This window comes from Varroa jacobsoni, unplaced genomic scaffold, assembly GCF_002532875.2.
Source record: "Varroa jacobsoni isolate VJ856 unplaced genomic scaffold, vjacob_1.0 scaffold_1373, whole genome shotgun sequence".
Classification (NCBI taxonomy): Eukaryota; Metazoa; Arthropoda; class Arachnida; order Mesostigmata; family Varroidae; genus Varroa; species Varroa jacobsoni.
This window is the reverse complement of record NW_019214275.1, coordinates 18,755-27,973: the sequence shown is the minus strand read 5'-3', so window position 1 is coordinate 27,973 and position 9,219 is coordinate 18,755. Positions and strand designations below refer to the sequence as shown.

Genomic DNA, 9,219 nt, shown 5'->3' with positions numbered 1-9,219 from the left:
AACGCTTAGCGGTCGAGTGACGCGCTGAACGTTTCTATATATTTATATGAACCACATAATAGTTTATAGAGAAAAATACACGATGTGTCAAGTTAGTGTCATGAAGAAACGATGAACGGAGAGTGAGCGAAGGTCGTAGTACAGACCGACCAAAAGCTAACTAATGCCGATAAGTTCACGCAAAATATTTTATATTATCGTAAGGAATAGCAATGGCTATTGATGTTCAATGTTTGATGATTCGTTAGTTCCTATGTGCGCCACTATTGTACCACAGACTCATTTACTTTCACATATTACTAAGTGAGAACAGCAACTGTTATCCGGACTTGGGTTTTCGTGAGAAAACCCAAGTCCGGATTCGTCGCATCCCACTACAACATACGTCAATGTATATTTGTAGCATAGTGACTTACTCTAATCGGGACGCTTACGAATAGAAGACGCCGGTACTACCAGTAAGTTATGCATTAGGAATTTAACTTCCTGCGGTAACTTACAGCCTTCAGAAAAACAATAGGCAAAGAGCGAAGCTGTCTTCAGTGTTACAGACGAGCTAGATATAAGAGCGTGATCAAAAAAAAACAAATACAACGTCTGGAAAAATTATACTTAGTAAACTTACTCAACCCGCAAGTAAGACGGATCACTTTTTATCTATTTTACGCAGGAAAATTGTTTCTCATCTACCACTAATAAATAAACTCATAAACTTAAACGTAACAAGAAGAACACTAACACCCCAGAACAAACACGCGTTTACTCCGGTCTCGACTGCGTCAAGGAGGTGCGGGGGGGGGGGGGGAGGGTATTCATCTTTCATTGTGTCCTGATGTTGTAAAATCCACGTTTAAATAATTACAATAATAATACAGCGAACACCGCAGCGGCACCAGTTACAACAATTCAGTAGCCATCGTAGCGATGCACTTTAATTAGAGTAATAAAAATTTCTCTCTCCCTAAGACTAACATCATATTCTATTCTGGCGACGTTCTCTCCCTTTCTCTCATACTATAATCACCCCTTTCGCCCGTCTATTTATTGTTGTCTAGCTCAACTCGGCATTCTTTTATTCCATTGTATTAGTACTAGAAAAGTTCGTGTGCGTCCCATTGTAACGTTGGTATTTTCCGCCGTTTTATGCCTTTCTTGCCTTCCAGCAACACGAACTACACCGACGTTAGCCGCTCCGAGCAGTCGTCTATTAGCTCTGCACCCATCGACCGCATGAGGACGCTCCGCTGTTTGTTGTCGCCTTATGCCGTTCGGCCATCTATGTATATTGTTATAGGCACATATTAAACACACACACAGTATTATATTAAACACAACGAAAACTATTGTTATCAATAAGCCGAGCTTGTCAACAACGACAACAAGTCCAATAATAGGAAAACAGAAGCCAAACCTCGAAATATGAAAAAAAAAAACATATATGCTAGGTAGAAAGAGATCGGGGAAATCATTAATCTACCATATTATATATGAGTTTGATAGGCTACAATTAGTAAATGAAGGAAGAACGGTAAGTAAGTAGATGAGCAGCTGAGATCGATGTAATAACTCGTTTTTGTTTAACATTTAGGCATCCGGCATCTTCGCATAGAACGAACTTATCATAGGACCGCCCTGCTTGCAGAGTCACTTCTAGCTCGTCGATAGCAATTCGCATGCAGCAGAACAACAACTGCAGAGAGCCCACCAGCTGCCGCTAAGCTGTTAACGAGGACCCACCCGGACCAGTGTCGTCCAAAGGCAATTGCCAAAATGTAAAAAAGCTCGCGTTTATGATCATTGTTAGATACTGTCTGTCGGTCATACACATCCGCGAGACTTCTTCTTATCACAGGTGAAGCTTAAATATGCTTCTACTCCTTGAAAGTCTTCCCAAGAGGCATTCGAAACGGACTACGCTTTCCCTGGCAGATCAAGTGTACCTAGTACAAAAGAACGACTAACTGAGAAACGTTTCTGTGGTGTACTAGGAAAAATCTAAATATATGGAGCGCATGGCACTACGTCTGCTGATGCCACTATATCTCTCAATGTTCATTTACTGTTTCATATAGATTTCTATTTAGTCTACCGTTGATCGATATCGGTATGTAAAAAAAACACATTTTAATGCTTTTTAAAACACTTCAGTGCTGGATGTATAAGGAACGGGTTTGATCCAAAGTTTTTTTTCTTTGAACTATATATATATATATATATATATATATGTACATATATTAATATTGAATAATATATTATAGTAATATATAAAATATAATATATATTAAATGCTACCTCAGCTAATTTGGATATAAAGCTTATGTTTCAAACATACATTGCCAGGGCGATGAGTTCGTTCTGTCGGACCCTTCTATTGAATATAACATTTGATTTCACATATATCTCTACAAATTACTAAGTAGAATACGTTTTTTACGGGTCTTCCTTAACCTTATAACATACGACACATTCCATAGGCGTGATATTTAATAAAATAATTAAAGGAAAACATATAAATAAAATTAAAATATGAGGTCTGGATGTGACAATCAGCGTGTAATTGTGTTATACTACCGAAGAGTTGAAAGTGCTCAATGCATTGAGTGTGATACTTTCTGACATGGCTGTCATATAAATTAACGGAACGTTTTTTCATTTTTTTTTTTTTTATTTCTAATGGAGAACCTCGTGGCCTTCGTGGAGGGAGCAAGCCTTAACTGTTTTCATAAGCTCAATAAAGAATAAGGAGTAGTTGTTGATTTTTCTTTCAAAAAGGGTACTAATATTGTCTATACGATAGCCAAAGTATTTTTATTAAGAAATAGATATGCATCTGCTCGTATAAGTAGTTGTTGATTATGACACAGAATCGTGATACTGTGTAGTAGAGAGCGCGACGTACCCAACGCGGAATCATCGAGACCCGTTTCTGCAGCTTTCGAAAGATCATCGCCATAATTTAGTCTAGCGTGAAGTGTTATTTAAAAAAATATTGTTGGCTTGACGAAGTGACGGGATCCCGCTCAGCCTACCTGAATTTGGCCAATTAAATCCGAAAATTATTCACTTCAAATAACCGAGTGCGATAATAACAGAATACTTGTCACCTTTGCTTCGAATTTTACTTTTATTTTATCGAGTTCATATCAAATAGCAACCCTTGATAAAAAAAAGATATATTATCTCGCACCTGTACCTTCCAGGTACGATAAACTTTGGGCTGGCTGAGTTACGAGCGACCAGCGTAGCAGTGAACTAAGGGCGCGTCGAGTGCCCACAAGTGATGAGGATGTCGTTGAAACTGCCGATAAGACCGACACATACACGTACGTACGCACGCACACATAAATAAGCACGTAACACATACACTCAGGCCATTGTAGGAGCTCGACGAAGATAAATATAATACATAGATATTCTATTTGTTTTTCTTGCTTTTTATTGCGTAATAAAGTTTCGATTGGAACTGATTAAAATTGAGAGTATTATCGCAGCGGCCAGCCTCTGATCAGGGGAGCGCCGGCAGAAAACCTACATATTCACAGGGGACGAGATGTCAATCAAAATCATTTATTCATTTTTATCAAAAAACATTTCAAACACTTGAAATATATACAGATTCATTCATAATGGCTTGAATTACTGAACATATTAGGCTTTATATATTATCCATCTATATGGCGCCTTTACCAGCTTGGCTAATGTCATAAGACTGTTTCTAGAATCGACGGCCTAGGGGTTCATGGGGTTATTTCATTAAGACCTAGCATTGATTTCATCATACATTATATGCCATGATACTACCTAATCATTAGTTTCTGAGCCAGGCTACATAGCAATAAGTCTAGTACGAATGCGACATTCATTAGGTTTACACCTGGCGCCTGTACTCTACATAGGCTTAGGTAGTAAGAAGCGTGCACTTTATAGCGCGTCGCTATATGTCTGTTAGACAAATCAATTCTTTCCCAGGTCCCGTTCGTTGTGGTCTGTCTGCCATATAACTGACCCACGCGGATTATCTATCCCATATTACCAGGCTTTCTTGAAGTGCTGGGCTTGACGATAGGTAAAAATGGCGACGGAAGTCTTCGGTGTACAGTGGCGTCGCCGGCAGAAAACAGGCAAGCCCATAGAGGGTTGTCCGCTGCAACCCCAAGAAACTAGAGAAACCAGGTTTTTGTTTGGTTCAAATGCTCGAGACTCTGCTGCGGGGTCATCCCAGGTTAAGCAACTGATGCAACTATGAAGTCGAAAAGTCAGAAAGCGGTCGGGACTTTAGGTATTTCAGGACCAATATATTTGGCCTTTTTGCATCTTGCTGTAATATTCTGGGAGCACCTTCGGCCATTACATGAGACCAGTAACCCTATATCGGTGATTTAATTTACAGGTCAGCCGTCGGCTAAAGAGCTATGACATGTCATGAGCGGCGATTCTGTCACCTTTCCCGAAATTTTATTACTTCAGTTTTGGTCAGCTTAATGGTAAGCGCCGACTCAGAGGGGGCGAAATGTAGGGTCTGCCGCACGGAAAAACTGCTGCCCCGCAAATCATCTGTATCGACGGAAACCTTTAGTCTATCTCTGGGCCTATGTATCCTGTCTGGAAGACCTTTAAGCAACGCTGAAAAGAAGTCTAAGTTACCATTCTAGGCTACACTTGTAATCTGGAAGAACACTGGCATTCCCTATGAATCTAGGGAATGCCAGTGTTCTTCATCATCGACTGCTTCTTTTGGGATAACGCTGCTACTAAGTCAAGCGTATTCGAAACGAATCCGACATCTGTGGGGATGTTTGATGCGAAACTCTTTAGCGTGGGGTTGGGGGCAACTTCAAAGTTTACCAACACTGCGTCGCCATATTGCAGAGGGCGACTCAAGATACGCTCAATATTGCCAGGTAGAATCTTGCATGCAAAATACGCTATCCTGGACCCGAGTCGCTTTCTGGCCATCGTACTCACACTCTTCACGAACATGTTTGGTTTTTTTGCCAGTAGATACAAGAGAAGTTTATGGCAGGCACATTCAGTTGGCGAACTTGGGTGGCTTAGCTCGCATTTGCCTTTGTGAGAAGTATTAAGATGTATTTATTTGAAACCTGGTCAGATTGAATTCATTCATTGATGATGTTGATACATGCGCGTATTATAGCATGTTATAGAACCTGAAAGTGTGTTATCGAAACACAGCAGTGAATTCTACGGCGATGATTGGGCTTTTGGAGTGTACTTACTTTCTCGGTGATGCTTAATCTTCCAATTCTCCCTAGTCTGTAACAGTAACGAAGTATTGTTTGCCAAACAACACTTTGGCCTCGAAAGCCATTATTTTTTGATGGCTTTCAATCAGTCTGTTGGTCGTAAATAGCTAAAGATGCAAGTTCGTTTGCGTATAATACGTGGAGTAAGGCTTGTCCAAATATTTCACACGTTAAATGGCTACGAATAGCCTTCGGTTGTTGTCTAAAATTGAGGCACCCATTCGATAGTCGCGACAACAGATCCATGACGTAACTGTCACAACTACTTATGACCTCGTAGTCCAGCTCGGTGTTTGGCTATATTCTACTCCGAGCCAGATCTAACTGAACTACTATAGGGCACAGAGGTGCAGCGCTGACATTTACAAGGAGGTTCCTTTGGGGCTGGACTGATCAACAGAACTTTAGTAATACTCGACAGCAATTAGTAGGAGAGTGATGTCTTGCTTGTCTGAGCAAAATTGTTCTGGATAGATTTAAATGATAATCACATAGGGTGCATATAGAGCACGTTTCAATGAGTTGTGATGATTTCGGTCTGTACGGGAAATTTCGGGACAATTCTTCCATAAAATCTGGAGAATTAATTTATAGATACGGCAATTTGGCGGTCTGCTTTGAACCAAATATTCACGCTTTTAGCGTAATGTGTTTACATTTATTCTGTGACCAACATGTAATGCCATGAAGGGCTTGCCGAGGTCACTTCGTTTATCTCGCATAAATTATAAGAAAATAAACAGTACTAATAGTAAAGTTTGATCTCTTCGTAAGCATCGCCGATGATATGTTTGTCGTCGAAGATACGGCCACTGCCTTTCAGTTGATGCTGTTACGCAGCATGACCGCTAAAAAATGACAGCATCCCGTGCTTGCCACCATAGCATCACTAATAACAAGTTATAGGACCAGAAGTAAGACAATTGCTGTTGTTGTTGTTGTTGTTGTTGTCGCTTTTATCGTGCCTTAATGTAATCTGGCCAAATTAAAAGCCATTTATCATCTCAGATTCCGGGACAAAAAGACAGGCCCAATTCTAGCGCTTCAGCAATAATTATAATAACGATAATAATATTAATAATAACAGTAGCTGTTTCTGCTGTTGCTGTTATACGTAAAAACAACAACAACGCGTCTCTAAGTGACACATCGTCTCACTTTACTCACCTTTCGAGTGCCGCTTGACGGTGTCTATATGCGCTCGCGATATTACTGCAGTGACGATGGTGCTCCTATCGTTGCTGAAGCGATGGTTCCGTTTTTTCGGCGCGTCGTACAGCGTCGGATGAGCTTCCCGGCGACTACCGAAAAACCAGCAGCGGTAGCACCAGCCGCAGCAACGGAAGCGTCGCTCCGACGTCAGCTATGGCCGCCGCCGCCGCCGCCGCCGTCGTCGTCGTCGGTAGTGCTGACGACTACGGCAAACTTGTCAAGGGGTATAATAATAAAATAGAAAATATATAATTATCACTTTCTCCGTAATCGTTATGAGGCCGTTTTGTGGTCGTTACGCACTTGGGTGGTCGTCAGTTATGGGAAAAACGGGCAGGCACCAAAATAAGGGTGACAAAGTTGAATTTCCGGTAAATCACTTCAAATAAGATGGGCGAGTAATAAGTTGAGTCCAATATGGCTCGTAAGACGCCTTGTATAGGCGTCAGGCGGCAATATGATTTACTGAAATTCTTTTTAGCGGCAACATACCGGCTTTGAAAATAAAAGAGTGATTGGTAGAAACTTGATTGGATCGGCAGGAGATGATACAAATGATACAAACTAACGGTATGACCCTGCTTCAAGAAATACGAATTTAATATTGTCTGGGGAACGCTAATTGACTTTACATGTAGATCATGAGATGTTTCCTAATGAAATTTTTGAAGACTTTTTCGGAGGCATTTGAAACGTATACTAGATGACGACAGCATAGCTATATTTAGCTTTGTATATCTCGTATGAGCCCCTAAAGGGTTTCTACGCGTTTACACACGCAGATACCGCGTATGGAACAGCTGAAACCCGTGTTATATCAGTAAATCTGTAGAATCGCTGCTAACATTTCTTGACAGCGGCACTGAGTAAGCCAATGTTGAACGGTAATTAAAAAACTGCGAGAAGCAATAAGATTTCAAACATGCCAGACCTATTTTTATCATCTTGTGCTTCTACATAGTTGACAGTGTTTCTACATTTTTAGTTCAAGGTTTCACTAGACGCCGTATATGCTGCCTGCCCACGATAGACGATTTTTCTTTGCTTCATAATCAACCTGACGCTTCAGTTCCTTCATTACGTAAATAACAAGAACATTTTATTTCATAGATAAAAAAAAAAAAGCACTGCATAACTGGTTTGGTCATCTACATCGATCACAGCTCGGAACGCAGCCATCAGTTGCCTGAAGTGTCGGATGCTATCGCGATCATCATCATCTTTTGCTAATTAGCCAACATTTTTACGGACTCGCCACTATGTCTGCCACCCTAAAGAATTTGTCTTGTATCTGCGAATTTTTTTTTTGCAAAAGCTACGTAAAAAAATGCAGTATTAGTGGAAAGAGGAAGAAATCGCGAGTTAAATGTCGCGACAACAAGACCAACAACATGACTTGCGTCACTCATCAAAATTCTGTCGGGGGAGATACTGCAACACGCTTATGGCTTGTTCAGGCTTCGCTGTCCTGATGCTGAAGAATCCTTCGGGAGAGCCTCACTTTCGCTGACTCTGCGTAGCCCTTTACTGACGCTGTTCATGTGATTCACGTGACTATCAGATCTCGAATGCTCGAACATTGTCGGGTACAGTGATTCTGGTGCATTAAGGACAATGTTCATCACACGCGAAGTGGCATGAAGAACGTGCCCCTTGACGGCCACACATATAATTACCCAGCAACAAACACACACATGAGGAAGCCGCCACAAGCATACGAGCACACGGCTTTCTTTGAGCCGTTATGTGCCGTGCTAGTGACTAAATGCGCTCACACACATATATATAAAGTCGGCTCCACTAAGCCAAAGTATGTTCTGCTGCCTTTGTTCCTCTGCCAATTAGTTAAATTAATAGCTCATAGACTTTCGCGACACAGCGGACCACCACACACAGGTTAGTGAGTGAGGGGTATCATGGAGAGAACTGGTTTCGTTGTTGCGGTGGTGGTATTAGTTGAGCGGTTGCTGTTTACCACGACGACGAGAACAACGAAGTCGGCTTTGACTGCTGAAGTCGACGAAGCACGCTTACGTACCGTTCCCTTGTCGCATTGGTTCCTATGCGGAGTCTGCGGTGACTGTGTAAGCTCGTGCTTCGTTCTTGCGGCAGTCTTGGTGTGATGCCAACTATTGCGAGCGTTACCAGCTCTAACAGCATCACTACAAGCAGTGTTGCTGCTATAGCCGCTTGAGATATGGACGCCGATAACGGAGCACGAATATATATGGAGAGTTAATGAGAGAGGCGAAGGGAAACAAGATATAAGCAGTTAGCGAGGGATAAAGAAGGAAATGGTCTAAGAGGCGTGATAATGGCAAAGGTCTTTCCTTCGTCGTCGACCCGCTCTCGTTCAGTTGTCGTCGTGCTGCGCCTAGTGTTAGGGCAGCAGTAGTTACGGCAACGAGGAGTACAATGAAGAAAAAAACACATATGATGCTGATTAACTGACCGAGCTGCTGTTGTCTTCCATGAGCTACCAGCGCCTGGTGTGAGCTTGGACGTCTCTCGGCCTGCGTGTGTCCGTGTATGGATCCGTGAGAGTTATAGTTCACAACTGCTGGCGGCCGGAACATCGGCAAGCACAGGTTTCTTATGCATGAATCTGTCTGTGAAACGATAAACGCATCGCGCTAGTGGACCACCAAAGTGGAGTCGGTAACAAGCGACCCTATTTGAAGCGACCAATGGATGTGCGAGTACTAGTATTGCTAGTTATAGTGGCGGCGATGTAAGAAGCTCC

At 41.9% G+C, this 9,219-nt stretch overlaps 1 long non-coding RNA gene across 1 annotated transcript; it reads right to left on the bottom strand.

The window, feature by feature from the left end:
• Positions 1-1,188: 1,188 nt before the first annotated feature.
• On the bottom strand, positions 1,189-8,652 carry LOC111269278 (uncharacterized). The gene is made up of 3 exons (XR_002685688.2): positions 8,515-8,652; positions 6,432-6,689; positions 1,189-1,276 (listed from the first exon to the last, which is right to left on the bottom strand). It is a non-coding gene; the product is annotated as an uncharacterized LOC111269278 (long non-coding RNA).
• Positions 8,653-9,219: the final 567 nt, after the last annotated feature.